The 18,130-nt window shown below is 34.7% G+C and overlaps 1 protein-coding gene and 1 non-coding gene across 3 annotated transcripts in view; both read left to right on the forward strand.

Moving 5' to 3' along the window:
• The window catches only part of ACVR2A (activin A receptor type 2A), an 86,919-nt gene that overhangs the window by 32,788 nt on the left and 36,001 nt on the right, over nucleotides 1-18,130 (forward strand). The window lies entirely within an intron of this gene.
• Nucleotides 339-441, forward strand: LOC114671587 (U6 spliceosomal RNA). The gene has a single exon (XR_003721622.1). It is a non-coding gene; the product is annotated as a U6 spliceosomal RNA (small nuclear RNA).

Below are 18,130 nucleotides of genomic sequence, written 5' to 3' on the forward strand. Positions count from 1 at the left end.
ACAACTGTGGCCTTACTTAGTTTTTGGCATTCCAAAAGTAACTTTTAACGTGGAGAAAAGTGCCCTATTATTTGAACTTTTTTGAATCCTCTTTTGGTATATTTCAGTGGCCCACTAGTAAGAATTTTTTTGTCTTATGTTTAAATGTTTCACTAATAGAAGACTGGGAACAGTTCCTAATAATTATTATGGTTCTGTGGATCTCTGTTTTTTAAGAAAATGATGGATGTAAACATTTCTCTGTGGAAAGAAACAGGGGAATGACATTCAGGATAGGCTAACAAAAGTCACGACGTTTTTTTCAAGACATTTGTTTTATTAAAACATAAGCAAGGTGCATGCTTTGGCAGCACATATACTAATATTGGAATGATGGAGAAAACAGCATGGCCCCTGGTCAAGGATGCCATACAAATTCATGAAGAACATAAGCAAAGATATATTACCTTCTTAATTTAACTCTTCCACTATTGAATTTAAAGTAAGGAGTTTAACTGTATTCTTTAGTTCTACTTTTCCTGAACAAAAAATTTCCTTGACTCTGCTTAGTAAACAGTTTTTCTTGTTTTATTAGTTCACATAGATAGTAAAACTTATCAGTCATTGATTATTGTTGAAGTAAACATGACTTTTCAAGTGAAAGTTGTATTAGTGAAGTTGATAAAATTTGTAAACTAAATGTGAGTAATAGGCTTTGCAGATGTTTATATGAAAGCTTTCTGTTTCTGTAGGGGGCTAGTCTAGACTATGTTGTCCATGTTCTGTGGCTGTGTCTTATCTATGTTCTGCTGTAACTTTGATCCTTTCTTTAAACTTTACATTTATCATGCTGCTTTTTTTACTCTTAAAACTATATTTCTCAATTACTGACTATACAGAGAAATATGAATGCTTATAATAAAAGCTGTTGTCTGTTGTGTGTGATTTTTTTTTTCCGTTAAATTATGAGGGCAAAATCTATAGAGCTACTATTAAAATAATTGTTTGTGATAATTAACATAGAATTAACACCTCTCAATACCAGTACATTGTCTTTTTGTTAGATTTTAGGCAGTGTTAATATAGCAAGACTATAAAAGTGTCAGAGAAAAATTTTTTATTTTGGTTTACAAGACAGAATTAAGCCGGATTTGGAGGAAATATTTTAAATTGTAAACATGAAAGATTTAGATTAAATATACTTTGGAATATTAAACAAAAACATGTGTGTGAATCTGATTATTCCTGCTACTCCTCTTTTATAGTACTTAATGTAAGCCAGTATCGAAAACAATTTTGGTGATTGTTGAAAGGTGTTGGGTTGAGGTATTTACCTTTAAAGTGGACAGACATGACTTTCACAAATGACTTTTTTTTTTTTTTTTTTATTAAGAGGCCAGGAACTATGAACTGGATTTAGATATTTATCTGATTTAGAATGTTTATCTGAAATTTTTGGTTGCCTTTTCTCTGAGTTTGAGGGGAAGACTGCCCTTTTTTTGTGTTACAGTGACTTAGAGATTTTTAGAGAAAGGTTTTTTTTTTTTTTTTTTTTTGAGACGGAGTCTCGCTCTGTCGCCCAGGCTGGAGTGCAGTGGCCGGATCTCAGCTCACTGCAAGCTCCGCCTCCCGGGTTTACGCCATTCTCCTGCCTCAGCCTCCTGAGTAGCTGGGACTACAGGCGCCCGCCACCTCACCTGGCTATTTTTTTGTATTTTTTAGTAGAGACGGGGGTTTCACCATGTTAGCCAGGATGGTCTCGATCTCCTGACCTTGATATCCGCCCGTCTTGGCCTCCCAAAGTGCTGGGATTACAGGCTTGAGCCACCGTGCCCGGCCGAGAAAGGTTATTAAAGTTTTTCCTAGGCTGGGCATGGCAGCGCATACCTGTAATTCCAGCACTTCAGGAGGCTGAGGTTGGTGGATTGCTTGAGCCCAGAAGTTTGAGACTAGCCTGGGCAACATGGCAAAACCCTGTCTCTACAAAAAAATTAGCTGGTATGGTGGCAGCCACCTGTAGTCCCAGCTATTTGGGAGGCTGGGGTGGGAAGATCAATTGAGCCCAGCAGGTTAAGGCTGCAGTGAACTGTTGCCATGCCACTGCACTCCAGCCTGTGTGACAGAAAGAGACCTGTCCAAAAAAAAAAAAAAAGTCTTGTCTCTTTTTGGAGGAAAAGGTAATAGTTATAGAAAAATCATATAAGCGTAACTGATTATTTTAATTTTTTAAGAGTTTAGAGATTAGTATAATAGTTTTTTGGGAGTGGACCATATGGTAAATGTATGTTTTTCAAACTTACTAAATGCAATCAAACTGTTTTCAGTTAAGAAGTATTTGCAGATTAGAGATGATATTTTGCTTTTTTCCATTTGATTTCATGAACTGATAACTGTTTTTCAACTTTGCCTTACTCTGTTTTGTGTTGCTATTACAGAATACCTGAGAGGAGGTAATTTATAAAGAACAGAAATTTCTTCTCTTATATTTCTGGAGACTGGGAAGTCCAAGATCAAGGCAAAGGCATCTGGTGTGGGTCTTTTTACTGTGTCCTCACAGGGCAGAGGGCAGAAGGACAAGAGACAGCCCACTCCTTAAAAGCCCTTTTTATAATGGCATTAATCTCTGACCTAAACACCACCCATTAGGCCCCACCTCTCAATACCAGTACATTGGCAGTTAAATTTTCGAAGGGATAAACATTTAAAAACATAGCAAACTTTTTCAAGCATTTTCTCAATGTTTTACTCCACTCCATTATCTCACCTATTAAAAGGAAGTTAGGGATGGGGAGAAAGTGGTAGAAAGAATGTATCAATGCCTGAGATAGTTTGATGTTCAAAGAGTGTCCACTTGTCTGATGTGAGTTGAGGCTAAAGAAGAGCAAAACTGTGGAAAGCCCTGTAGGATTTGTTAAAGATTTTGATTTTAAGGCCAAGGGTAGTGGGAAGCTGTTGATTGGCTTTAAGTTGAGATAGTGATTTGATTTTGTTTGCTTTAGTAAATTGACTTCTGGATGAAGAACTGATTGGATGGGATAAAATGGAAGCTGGGAGACCAGTTAAAGAGGCTGTCACTATAGTCCAGGGAGAGATGTTGGTGACTTGAAGTAATAACCTTTCAGTGATACTCACATTCTTTACAAAACTAACTTAGATTTTCTAATTCTGGTGCTTATGCCTTAAACCTCTTCCCTCATGTTCTTTTGTTGTTGTTGTTTCAATTTTCTATAAATTCTCATTTGACAAGCTAGATAATATGGTTTTATTGTTGTACTGATTAAGAGAGCTAGTGTGAATGGGTGATTTCTTTATGAGCAGTATGAATTCCTTTATACAGGATTTATTTACTTTGTAACGTATCATTACTACCTACCAACAAGAAGCTGTTATGGTTGCTGCTCTGTATTATCAATCAGTGATGACTAGTAAGCATTTTTTAATTAAAAAAATTTTTTTTATAGCAGATTCTTGCTATGTTGCTTAGGCTGATGTTGAACTCCTGGGCGTAATTCTCACACCTCTGCCTTCCAAAGTATTGGGATTACAGGTGTGAGCCCCTGTGCATGGCCCCAGTAAACATTTTTTAATGTCAACTCAGGATACTTCACTCATTTTTAAAATACTTCTTTATTAATCTTTTTATTTTCTAAAGTCAGTTTTAAGACAAAAATCTACTCTTTCCAGAGGTATTAACATTATTTTAAAAATAATAAAGAACATTGATAAAGATGTATACTTGAAATTCTCTGTCTTTATGATCTTCTGGTTACTTACCTATCATTCCTTCCTTCCTTCTCTCTTACCTTGCAAGATAAATTAAAATAGGCCTTAGTTGAGTTTTAGAAGTATTGAAAGATTTGTGAATTCTTTTATTTTCTACTTTTAGTGTCTTTTGAAAATTGAGCTCATTTTTCTCTTCCTTTCAAGAAGTTAACGATTTCTTAAACTTTGGAATTAGTTTTTTACTATTTCTGCTTAATACCAAGGTGTCAAAGTGCCTGCAACTAGTATGCCAGCATTAGATATTTGTTGAATGCATAAGATGCTGTACCTGTGTGAAAGACATAGTGTCCTCTAAGATTTCTTGTAGCATGTCACCAGAATAGATTTCAAAGTGTCCTGCCCAGGGGTAGAAGGGCTAGAAAGGGTAAAAGTTTCTCATCCTGAAAGGAAATCATTGGGCTCCTATTTTTCCCTTTTTGTTTAATGGAACTCTATTCCTTGTATAATGTTATAAGAAGCTTACTTATATTGATTAAAATGAGAAAAAAGCAGGTCTTTTCTTAAAACCATTTCCCCTACCCCCTTTTTAATTATTAAAAAGGCACAGGGAAGTTGAGGTCTAGAACATTTTCAGGCTTTCTTGGCCTATCCTAGCAAAGCGGTCCTAAATGTGGTCCCAGGTGCTATTTAGTTGAATGATAAATCCGAAGGTTTGTGATTTGCTCTTTTCCTGGTTCCTTTTATTCTATATATACTTTTTGTATTTAGGAAAATGAAGTTTTTTGTTAGTTGATTTTAAAATCAGTGTCTTTGTTCTGGGCTACCAACCAAATAATAACAATTTGAAGTATATTTCTTGCCCACAAGATGTCATTTCTTAAGAGTGTTAGAACAGTTACCTTTAAAGATGAAATACTTCTTTGTTCTGATGCCTTCATATTGTATTTTTTCTGCCTGTACATCAGTGTGTCTGTATCTGTGACTTGAATTTTTTTTTCTTTCCTTTAGGTCTTTTTGGAGAAAACATTATAATAGATGTTAGTTATTTAGTAATTGAATGCAGGTTAGTTAGCATCCTTTTTTTTCTCCTTCTCTCTAGAAGAAGGTGCATAGTTGTGTGTGTGTGTGTGTGTGTGTGTGTGTGTGTGTGTTTTAGATTGACAGGGCCTAAAATGTTGCATTGCCAATACATACATTTTATTTGAAAATTTATTCTTTTTTCATATATCTAACTTGCCTATCAAAAGTCTTAAGTTTGTGAGAGGATAGGAAAGAAAGATGCTAACTAACGTACATTCAATTACTAAACTAAATAACAAAAAGCCCTGTGTACAGTATCTTCTGTATCTAGAGAAAGGTTTAAGAAATGAAGTCCTCTAAAAATATCGTTAATACAAAAATGTACCGTTTGTATTGAACTGGATCTACAATTTAAGTGAATTAAGAAATAAACTATAAAGAATTGTTTTAAAAAGGCAGCTGCTTGTGTCTTTTATGAAAGGAAATTCTACCATTAGAAATTTGCCACTCTCTTTGGGACTCTAAAACTTTTATGTTGAGGCATTTTAAGACAGTGATTTGAGAAATTGATGGAATTACTCAAATTTTGGTCTGTATCCAGGTAGATGTATATTTATTTGGAGCCATCTATGTGGGGATAATTAGTCATTTAAGTGTTAACAATATCAAAATACATTTTAGGTGCTTGCCTTTGTAATTTGTCAGGAATTAACATTAGAAGCCCTTAAATAAGGCTGGATGCAGTTGCTCAGGACTATAATCCCAGCACTTTGGGAGGCCCAGTGGGACGGATCACTTGAGGTCAGGAGTTCGAGACCAGCCTGGCCAACATGACGAAACCCTGTCTCTACCAAAAATACAAAAATTAGCTGGGTGTGGTAGCAGGCGCCTGTAATCCCAGCCACTTGGGAGTTTGAGGCAGGAGAATCGCTTGAACCTGGGAGGCGGAGGTTGCAGTGAGCTGCTAAGATTGGGCCACTGCACTCCAACCTGAAACAACAGAGTGAGACTCTGTCTCAAAGGAAAACAACAACAACAGAAAGAAGTCCCTAAGTAACTAGTGATTAAATGTTGACTTCCAAGTATTTTTACTCTCCTTCTTACACATGCCACATGCACATTGTCTAATGCCACAACATACAATGTTTATATTTTTAGTTTATTCTGTGCTAGTTGTGCTTTTAGTTTAGTAATAGAAATATATTACTTTAGTTGGATGGAATCTTGTAATGTTTTGTCAGACTGATAGTAAGTACTAAGTATGGGATATTACAGAGAAGAGGAAAAAAATTTCTGGGAAGAATGCCAGACAATGTTTGTGTTTTCCTTTAGAAGTGATTGTTCGGTGGTGGGAAGGGGCTTAGTTTAAAAAAAAAAAAAAAAAAATTAAATTGACAGGGCCTAAAGTGTTGTATGGCCAATGCAGAAATTTTATTTGAAAATTTATTTTCTTTCTTCATTTATCTAACTTGTCTATCAAAAGTCTTTTGGGACATTTTGGACTTTCTGCTAACTTTTGAACAGTGTTACTTTTCATAATGCTTAAAAGCAACCCAGGGCAGCCAAATAGGAGAGGTGACTGCCTCTAGGATGTGTATCAATACAGAAGAGAAAGGCTATCAAAAGACTCAATGTGTTTATAATTGTACGGAAACCAAGTAGTAAAATGAGTTTTGTTTGTTTGTTTGTTTTTTGTTTTTGAGATGGAGTTTTGCTCTTGTTGCTCAGGCTGGAGTGCAATGGCATGATCTCAGCTCACCGCAACCTCTGCCTCTCGGGTTCAAGCAATTCTCCTACCTCAGCCTCCTGAGTAGCTGGGATTACAGGCATCCACCACCACACCCACCTAATTTTTGTATTTTTAGTAGAGACGGGATTTCACCATGTTGGCCAGACTGGTCTCGAACTCCTGACCTCAGGTTATCTGCCTGCCTCGGCCTCCCAAAGTGCTAGGATTACAGGCATGAGCCACTGCGCCTGGCAAAATGAGTTTTCAAGTAGGAAAGAAACTACGTAATACACAAGAATTTTAGATTTTTTTTTTTAATACTCATAATCTTGCTTCTTAAAAGTTGAAGCGACATAATTATGAAAAAAACTGTTGGTGATTATGGCCTGTTAAATGATTCTATATCAATTGTTATTTAAGGTCATTATGAATTATCAGTTTACCATCTTTTACTGTATTTAAAGCTACTCTTAATACGTATTGTTAATTTTCTTCATTAGCTGGTTTTAAATGACCAAATATTGCTTTGATGGAAATGTTTGTCATGAGGTTTTTATGCTTTGTTTTATTTTTGTTCAGATTTCTCACTCTTAACATTGCTGGTTCCTCAAAGGTGATTTCACATTATCTTCATAGCAAGCAGAAGTGATCCATTTTTACTCTTTCTGTAACAGATTGATGTTTTATTAAAAAGAGGGCCTGCATCTTCCCAAGTAAGATAAAGCACTAAAAAAAACCTTAATGTAGGTAGTGTCTTTTCAGTGTAATTGACACTTTTAGGTTGGATTTAGTACGAACTAGTAGGAACTACTGTGTGCATGTTTGTTTCCTTAATCTGTCTATTTTAGGAGCTCTGTTCTGACTTTGAGAATTTACCTTTTACCTCTTATTCTTCTAAATTTCTGCCTGATTTTGGTTTTTGTGCATTCAAAAAAATAGCCTATAAATTCTGATTCAAGTATTGGCCTCTAGCTGCAGTCACCATTATCCCTTCTCCCCGCAAAGAAGAACATCTAATATTAGAAATCTGTTTTGCACAGTCTCGGTAAAACTTGTACTTACTTGTACCTGTTTTGATGTAATTCATCTTATGAGTTAAGGCCAGAGAACTGCATAGAACTATTTTGATCTGAAAACCTGGGCATTTGTAGATACTCTACACATTTTGTAGCTGTAGGCAAAAATAATTTTCTGTTGTGTGTTAGGTATCTTTGAAGATATCTAACTTATTCTGGGCAATATACAGTATATGTTTCGTGATAGTAAGACTAAAATATTGGAAAAAAAATTACCAATGAAGTGAAACATAGGATAAATATATATAGAAGCAAGCTTTGTTTTCTCAGAAGTTTGTAAGATAAAACATTTAGAAACAGCTAACTACCCAACCCAATAAACCAAATCATTTTTATCTTTTGCTTTCTTATGCTTAGGGAAAACAAATAAGGGACTGTGAAAAGCAAAACGTTCTTCTGTGTATTCTAATTTGACAATCCTTTTAATACCTGTGGCCATTTAATCAGCATAGATATTGTATACCTCTTGTTTTTATTTATATTTATTTATATATATATTTATATTTATTTATTTATAGTGTCCTGAGTTTTGTTCTGTTCCAACACAGTTTACTCATTAATCTTTAAAATACTACCTCTATTCTTTTAATGACTTCGAAACCTCTCCTGGCTATACCCAATACTACAGAATATAGAATGCTCTAGTCCAGTGAGGGCAGTCTTGTCAAACACTCTGGTTATTCACAACCCTGTTTATTTGGTCTTCATCTTCCCTACCTCTGTTCAACTTATAGTTCTGTGTCTCCTTAGTAGCCCTGCTTTAGTTTCATTTTCTCTGTAAAGCCCTCTTTTTTCTTACTATTCTAGGCCTTGTGAATTGTTGATTTAGTGCAAATTTAACTGAATTCCTATACTGTGCTAGGCACTGATGATACTTCATCTGTATATGTCCAGTATTAAGCAAAGTTTTCTCTAAAAAAAAATTTCTAAAAAAAAAAAAGTCATCTTATATTTGAATCCTTACAAAGTTTTTCATATTTTGAGCTCTCTCAATTATTTTGAATAGAAGTATAGTATTTGGAGAAGATAGATGAGCTTGAAATGATGCCAGTCAGTACTAGTTTTAAAAGTCTGTAGAGGTTTCGTGAGGGAATAGATATAAGGGTATAGTAAAAAGTTTAAACAAATTAGAAATTGTTTGTGGGCAGGGAGTTAACACTCTTATAATTTGTTGTGAAAAAAGCCTTTAAAATCACTTTTAAAAGAGATATGTAAGAAGTTACATCGTGAAGATCATAGTATGTACCTGTAGAACAATTAAAAAACCAACCATCTTAAAATCATGTGAATGGATATTTGTGGCTTGGAAAAACATTTTCAATGATGGTATTATGACTTCCAAAAGTATTGTTTCTCAGAACGACTTAAATGGAAGTAAAGATTATTCACTTCATGATACTTACAGATTTCTCAGAAAGTAATGAATGATACTTCTGGAAGATGTAGGTAAAGTTTGAATAAAGTTATTTTGTAAAATTTATGTGCTTTGTGATTTTAAAACATTCATAAGACTAAATTAATAAAATTATATATTGGACTGTGTGATATACATGGAAAGGTTTGTATATTTCAAATTGGTAAAAATTTTAAAAAAGAACTTTTTATTGGGGAAAATTGGGAAATCCTTTGTGTTGAGGTTTGCCTGATACTCATTTATTTATGGTAGCTTGCAAATTTCTGGGCAGTAGGATGATTATTAAGCATAGTGAGAGAGTGTTAAATAATACTTACTGAACTAATAAAATTCTGTATACATTTACTTATTGATGCCACGAAAGATTATACTATACCAGAATTTTCCAATTACCTAAAATCCTTTTGTGTAGTATTTTTAATACTTTAAAAAATTTATACTGTGAGATGTTTTGGAATAAAACCATCATTCAATTTAATCCACCTTCTGTAGCTGATTCCTTGGACTTGTGGTTTGTCCCCACAGTGGCAGGAGTAATGACATGTGAAAGGGAAACAAGAATTGCTTTGTAAGTTGGATTTATTACATTTGAAACTTCATTAACTCTTTCCAGAGGACTAAGTTGCCTGTGGTAGGCACAAGTGTTGGAAAGAGATTGTTTCATACCTCTTTATACTATATCTCAATGAGTTTTTGATGGTTTCAGACAGCATTAGAATATTTTTCCAGAAATTCCTCAAATTTGTAAGTTCCCAGAACAATTCTTATTTTTCTGCTTAACATTGGTTGCATACATAGGAGAATTGTGATAGGTGAGCTAGTCACAAGGCTGTGAAAGACATTGTCATCTTAATCAGAAAAAAGTGTAGTGAAATTGATAATTGTAAAAGATTTGAATTTCATCCACCTGTTTCAAAGAGTAGAGGGAAAACAGTAGTAGTTGGTTGGTTTTTATTCAATTGTTGTAATGTGTTTTTGCATTTTATCATTCGTTAAGTACTGTTTGTGTTTAGAACTCAAGTAAGATGGATAGTCTTAGACCCTAGTGGCATTCTTTTTTTTTTTTTCTTTTTGGAACATTTGTTTTACATTGATTTAATTCAAAGCTGCAGACCACAAAAACTCCTTAATGCCAATGATAAAATTGTTAGATATTTCATCATATTGAGAATGACACATTCTAAGCAACTATAACTGTACTCTACAAGAAGACAAGGCTGAGTGCTTGGCTCACACCTGTAATCCCAGCACTTTGGGAGTCAGAGGCAGGAAGATCTCTTGAGGCCAGGAGTTCAAGACCAGTCTGGGCAAAATAGCAAGACCTTATCTATACAAAAAAATAAAAATAATTAGCAATGTGTGGTGGCACATACCTGTTGTCCTAGTTACTTAGGAGGCTGAGGCAGGAGGATCACTTGAGCCCAGGAGCTCAAGGCTATAGTAGGCTGTGATTGCACCAATGCATTCCAGCCTGGGCTATAGAGTGAGATCTTGTCTCAAAAAAAAAAAAAAAAAAAAAAAAGTTTAAATAAGGGAAAGTAGTGAAAATGTGATTAAAGAATGTAATAGATGGAAGAGTTTAGAAAAAAAAAATGTTTAATTTTATGTTAAGCTACATCGAGATATTTTTTGATTGACTACATCTATTTGACAATTTACCAAATATTAATTGAATGCCTTCTGAGTTTCAAGAATTGTGCTAGATATTAGGGATTCAGTCATGAAAATATTACACCATTTGCTTGCAAGAAACTGACAGTCTGGTGAAGGACATGCCATTCTGTCACCACCTTCTATCTTCTGTCTAAATAAAGACATGTCAGTTTAGGTCATTCTAACTCGTATATCTTCTCTGGTCATTAAATCAGGTGTCCATCATTATTTTTATAAAAAATTTATTTTTAATTGACAAATAAGAATTGTGTATGTTTATTATCAACATGGTTTGAAATATGTATATGTTGTGGGATGGCTAAATCAAACAAATTAACATATGTATTACCTCATATATGCAGTACTTATTTTTTATGGTGAGAACACTTAAAATCTAACCCCAGTGGAATTCTCACATGTAGAAGAACGTATATAGATAACTGATTTAAAAATCAGTGAGTAAATATAAAACAGTTACATTGGATTGCAAGAAGTGTGCACTTTGGGAGAAGGAGGAGTCCTGATTATAAGATTTTTAGGATTTTATCATGCATACCTTGAGAAAACTTGGAAATTGTCACCATATGAGAGGTTTGCCTGGGAGGCTTTCTACAAGAGCTGGGCTTTCCGGAACTACTGGAATAATAGAGTGAGAACATTCAAAATGTATTTGCCTGAACCATGTCTGACTGCTCCAGCTCCATTTATTGGAAAAGCTATCCCTTTTCCATTGAATTGCCTTAGCTTATTTGTCAAAAACGAATTAGACATATTTGTGTGTGGTTCTCTTTCTGGGTCCTGTATCTTTTTCACTGATCTATGTTTCTGTCCCTCTGTCAGTACCTTGCTGTCTTTATTATTGCAGCTATACTGTAAGCCTTAACGTCGGGAAAGTGGGGAGTGATTTCTCCCACTTTATTATTATTTTTCAAAAAAGTTTAGAATATACTTGTTTATATCTACAGTGAAACTTGCTGAGATTTTGATATGAATCACATTACACCTATATATCAATTTAGGGAGAATTGACATCTTTACGTTCAGTCTTCCAATCCATGAACAGTTTGTCTTTCCAAATGTTTAGGTTTTATTTGACTTCTTTCATCAGCATTTTAAAATTTTAATCATAGGGATCCTATACATGTTTTGTTAAATTATACCTCAGGATTTTATTTTTCTTCGGAGCAACCGTAACTGGTATTGCATTTTTAATTTTAGTTTCACTTGTTCATTGTCACCAAATACAAATGCAATTGATTTTTGTGTCTTGTTCATCTATCCCGTGACCTTACTTAATTCACTTATTAGTTCGGGGCTAGGGCTGCTGCTGCTGCTGCTTTTTTTTTTTTTTTTTAAGATTCCTTCGGAATTCCTCCATATACCAGCATGTCATCTGCAAATAGAGATGGTTTTATTTTTTCTTTTCTAGACAGTAAGCCCTTAAGTTCTTTTCCTTGCCTTATTGTAGTAGTTACAACTTGCAGTACTGTGTTTCATTTCAGTGTTAGAGTGGTGAGAGTGAAATTGTTGACTTGTTTCTGAGCTCACTGAAAACATTTGTTCTTTCACCGTTAAGTATGACGTCATCAACTGTAGGTTTTTTGGTAGGTGCTTTTTATGACATTAAGTTCCATTCTATTCCTAGTGTACTGATACATTTTTTTTAATTATTATGAATGGTATTCAATTTTATCTAATGTTTTTTCTGCAACCACTGATATGACCATATGATTTTTCACTTTTAGTCTGTTGATTTGTTAGATTGTGTGGTTGATTTTTGAATCTTGAGACAGCCATGTATGTCTGGAGAAGATCCCACTTTGCTGTGATAGAATACTTTTTCTTTTTAAAAATATATTGTTGGATTCTCTTTGCTAAAATATTGTCTAGGACTTTTGCACTTGGGTTAATGAGAGATACTGGTCTGTGTTTTTCTTTTGGTGCTTTGTTTTTGGTACCGAGCTAATACTGGTCTCATAAAATGAGTTGGGAAGTCTCTTTTATTTCTGGAAGAGGTAGTATAAAATTGGTGTTGATATATTAATCATGTTTTTAAAAAACAAAACTTGAATTGTCCTCAGATACAGTTGCTTGAGGTGGAAAGTTTCTCATAGAAGTAGACTTCTGGCCAGGTGCGGTGGTGGCTCACACCTGTAATCCCAGCACTTGGGGAGGCCACGGCGGGCGGATCGTTAGGTCAGGAGATTGAGACCATCCTGTTTAACACGGTGAAACCCCATCTCTACTAAAAATACAAAAAAATATTAGCCAGACTTGGTGGCGGGTGCCTGTAGTCCCAGCTACTTGGGAGGCTGAGGCAGGAGAATGGTGTGAACCCGGGAGGCGGAGGTTGCAGTGAGCCGAGATCGCGCCACTGCACTCCAGCCTGGGCGACAGAGCGAGACTCCGTCTCAAAAAAAAAAAAAAGAAGTAGACTTTTGCAGAGTTATGGAAAACATTCTACCAAATTTCAGATTCTGTGTATTGCTATTTTTTTTTAATGGTAGGAAGAATGAAGCAGTCGGTACTAGTCATTAGATCATAAGCAGTATGTTGAATATAGAACTATTATATAAATTAACTCATACTAGATTATGTGATTAGACTTACTGATTTACTGTAACTAAACAGTGTGAATTACGGTTCTGGAAGAGAATTTGGAAATTGAATCAATCTGCTTGATTTTATAGATGTGGAAACAAGGTAGTGAGGGATTTGGTACCTTGTCCAAGGTCACAGTTTGTGAAATAGATTCCAGATTCAGGCCACGGTCTATTAAGCCAGTGGATTTTACCTAGGGAGGAACATTAGATTACCAGTGGGTCCTTCCAGAAAAACAAAAACAACAAAAAACTCCACATATGGGCATATACTATATTCTGTATACGTAGAAGTAGCAGCCCTTCTTTTATAGAATATAGTTGAGACAGATTACCAGAGGAGTTTGCAGTATGTCAGTTCATGCTATTTTTTCTTCCGTAGTTGAGAGGAAGTCCATGGCACAATTAGTATAGTGTGTGTGTGTGTGTGTATGTGTGTATACACATACGTGTACTCTCTATATAGTAGCGTGTATATATGTAGTGTATGTATGTGTATATTTATATATATACTCAAAATAAACTTTTCACCTGCCCATTCCCAGGACCTACATAATGGCACTCAGATATCTGAATGTGAGAAAATATAGAGGGGATTGTGATGCACATCATTGGTTAAGAACTGCTGTACTAAACCCTGCCTGCAAACCTTTTATGCTTATATCTTTTGAAAATGTCAATAGTAACTACTTAGAGTTACTTTGATAGAATAAACCTATGGGTAGAGATTTGAAGTTTCAGAAAGTTTTAAATTGGGAGATGTCGTTAAAATTTAATATACGTAAATAACCGTGCCATCCTTCTTAGAACTATACCTTTAAAGTTGTAATGTAAGCTTAAGAATATAAAAATACATATAATTTACTTATTTTTATAATCATTATGTTACTATATTGAGTTCTTTTAGAGACTTAATGGGATAGAGACTGATTGCAGAATCAGCTTGAGGAGGGGTGGGGAAATTGTCACAGCATTCCCCATAAGCCATTTTCTTTCTACTTATGAAAAATATCACTCTAGTTTAGATGTAGAAAACCATCCTGAATCCTATTTACCTTTAAAAAATAGTGGAAATATCTTTTTATTAAGTAAAATGGCCCTTTGTTTACCTTTTATGTAGACTAGGATGGCAAATACAAGACACTAATGCTGCTCCCCTTCCCTTCCAATACTGTAAAATCCTCTCCAAAAATATTCTCACAATCTTCCGTGGTGTAGTGCCCCAGGCAGCCATTATTAATGCTGATTGCAATCGACACCGAAGGTAAAACCTATTTGGCATTTTTGCTCTGGGCAGTGTTCAATTTTTTTGTCAGTTTTGTTTAGTTTTAGGGGTGTTCCTATGTCTGAGTGGGATTCTTCTTTTGGAAACTGGAAATAGTTGCATAGTGGTTTTTAACATGAATGAAATGGGTGATAATTCACAGAGCCCCCTTTCCCAACAAAATAAACAAAAGTTAGGTTAGACAGACTATTGGGATTAGGACGTTGTTTTAAGCCAGGAGGTAGCAGACTGCACAACCTATGGGCCAAATCCATCTTGGAGCTAAGAATGATTTTTATATTTTTGGATGGTAGCAAAAAAAGAAGTCCAGAAAAAACGAATAATATTTTGTGAGTTGTAAAAACTACATGAAATCCAATTTTCAGTATCCATAAATAAAGTTTTAATGCAACATAATCATGTTCATTCACGTATTGTCCATGGATGCTTTTGTGCTACAAGGGCAGAGTTAAGTAGTTGTGGCAGACCACATGGCCTGTAAAGCCTGAAATATTTACTGTCTGGATCTTTACATAAAAAAATTGCCATCCCTGTTTTAAGACAACAATGGGGCATTGAATATTGCTTTTGTATTATTTGGTAAAGGAGGAAACTTACATTGCTCATATTTTCAACACGTTTCTGAAAATAATTTAGAAAGTGCCTATTGTTTGCATACAGGTAAGTGGTGGTAGCAGCCTTTTTTCTTTCTTTCTTTTTTTGTTTTTTGAGACAGTCTCTTTCTGTTGCCCAGGCTGGCGTGCAGTGGCACGATCTCGGCTCACTGCAGCCTCCACCTCCTGGGTTCAAGGGGTTCTTCTGCCTCAGCCTCCTGAGTAGCTGGGATCACAGGTGTGCGCCACCATGCCCAGCTAATTTTTGTATTTTTAACAGAGAAGGGGTTTCACCATGTTGGCCAGGCTGGTTTTGAACTCCTGACCTCATTATCCGCCTGCCTTGGCCTCCCAAAGTGCCAGGATTACAGGAGTGAGCCACCATGCTGGGCCTATTCTTTTATACACAGTTGAGGTGGAGTTACCAGAACATAGTTTGCACTGTCAGTTCATGCTATAATTTCTTCCACAGTTGAGAGGAAGTCCATGGCACCATTACTGCCCACAAATACTGGCAACTTATAACTACATCGCTGTGCTAGTATATTGTAGAACTACTGTTCTCAAACTTTTTAGTCTCAGGACTTCTTTAGAGCTCTTAAAAATTAAGACCCCAAAACTTCAAAAAAATATGAGTGATATATATCAATATTTACCATATCAGAAATTAAAGAAAATTTTTAAATATTAACTTATTTAAAATAACAGTAATCCGTTATGTTAGTAAAGAACAAGTTTTTATGAAAAATATTTTCTGAAACAAAATAATTAGTAAAATTTTTACAATCTCTTAATGATTGTCATAGTAGAAGAAAACTGGATTATTGTATCTGTTTCTCCATTCAGTTTGTTGTGATATGTTATTTTGATTGAAGCATATGAAGGAAATCTGGTCATACACAGATAGATAGTTAGAAAAAAAGTAAGAGTATTTTAATAATGTTTTTTAAGATATGGGTGTGTTTCTTTGATATCATACCATAACTCAAGATATGGCAGTTTCTTTTCTATTGTTTTTTTTTGAAGTCAATTTTATTTACATAGAATAAAATGTGCTTTTTTAGATATATAATTCCATAAGTTTTGATGAGAATATATGAAACATACATATTATACAATCATAATACACCCCAGTCAAGGCGTGGTGTTCCCATTTCCTTCATCCCACAAAGTTTCCTCATGCCCTTTTGTAATCACCTCCCTTTCCCTCACTCCCAGCTTCTGGCAATCTCTGAGCTGATTTCTGTCCCTATATTTGTGCCTTTTCCAGAATATCGTGTAAATGGAATCCTACAGGGCAGCCTTTTGAGTGTGTCTGCTTTCACTTAGCATAATGTTTGAGATTCATCCATTTTGTTGTAGGTATCACTAGTTCATTCCTTTATTATTGTATGGATGTTTGCTTATCTATTCATCATTGATGGACATCGGAGTGTTTTTAGTTTTCGGAGATTATCAGTAAAGCCACTGTGAACAGTCATGTACAGATTTTTACATGGACTTACGTTTTTATCTCTTACGTGGGTATCTACACGTGTGATTGCTGGGTAGTAGGGCAGGTGTGTGTTTTAACTTTAAGAAGCTGTAAAGCTGTTTTCCAAAGTGGCTGGGCCATTTTGCTCTACCACCACTGATATGTGAAAGTTCTAGTTGCTCACATGTTCAGCAATACTTGATATTGTCCGTTTGTGTTTTTGTTTTGTTTTAGTCATTCGAATTAGTGTTAGTATTTAATTGTAGTTTTAGTTTGCTTTTCCCTGATGATTCATAATATTGAGTAGCTTTTTTCAAAAAAAATTTTTATTCTTTGCTCTTTGGCAAAGGACCTATTTGAATATTTTGTCCATCTAAATAATTGGACAGTGTTTTTTCCTGTGATTGACTTGTAAGAGGCTTTATATTTTCTGAGTATCAGTCCTTTTTTAGAAATGTGTTTTGCAAGTATTTTCTTCCAGTCTGGGACTTTTTTCGTCCCCTTAGCCTTCAAAGAATAGAAGTTTTCATTTTAGTGAGATTCAGTTTATCAGTTCTTTCTTTTGTAGGTCATATGTGTTGTTCTAAGAAATCTTTGATAATTCAAGGTCACAAAGATTTTTCATTTTTTCTTTTGAAAGTTTAGTAGTTTTAGGTATTATTTTAGGTCTGTGATATGTTTAGAATTAATTTTTGTATATGGCGTGATATATGGGTTGAAGCTTTTTGTTTTTTCTTTCTGCATATGGATATTCAGTTGCTCCAGCATCTGTGGTTGCCATGACTATCATTTTTCTATTGAATTACCTTGACATCTTTTCTCTACATCAATTGACCATTTATATGTGGGACTATTTCTGGATTCTCTGTTCTGTCCCATTGATACATGTATCTGTCTTTTCACTATAACCATACTGTTTTTATTCCTGAAGTTTTATAGTAAGTCTTAAAATCAGTAAGTATGAATTCTCCTTTGTACTTTTTCAGAATTATTTTGGGTATTCCAGTTTTCTTGTTTTTCAGGTAAGGCAAGACGTAATTTTGTAAATGCTAGTTGCAGTGGGGAAGTTGAAACCATTGATGAACTTTTCGTCTTTTGTAACATTAAAATCTGCTTTGTCATGCACATTGAGTGGATTTTTTTTAAACCCATGAATATTTTTGTAATATCACAATTTATTTGGAAAATATTGTTTCTCTGAATTATGTAGACTTTCTGAATACTGTCACATTTCATTATTCAATATTTAAAAGTCACATTTATTAATATCACCACTGATCTCATCAGAAAATTCTTTGACTATTGGAAAGGTTGACACCATCGCCTACTGCTGATGGTAGTAGATAAAAATTTTCAAAATTTTAATTTTTGCTTGAAAACTTAAATTTTTTCATTGGAAATGCATACTTGTTAGTTGCTTTTCTTGGTGTCACAGGTTCACTTGGTTTACTTTTGAGAACATGCCTGTCAGATACCCAAGTCTAAACAGCCATAGTTTGTTAGTTTACAATTCAGTCATACGTGGGCTTTTTCTTGAGGCAACCATTGTATAGTTGATCCTTGAATAACAAGGGTCTTAATTGT

The sequence above is a fragment of the Macaca mulatta genome, chromosome 12 (genome assembly GCF_049350105.2).
Source record: "Macaca mulatta isolate MMU2019108-1 chromosome 12, T2T-MMU8v2.0, whole genome shotgun sequence".
Classification (NCBI taxonomy): Eukaryota; Metazoa; Chordata; class Mammalia; order Primates; family Cercopithecidae; genus Macaca; species Macaca mulatta.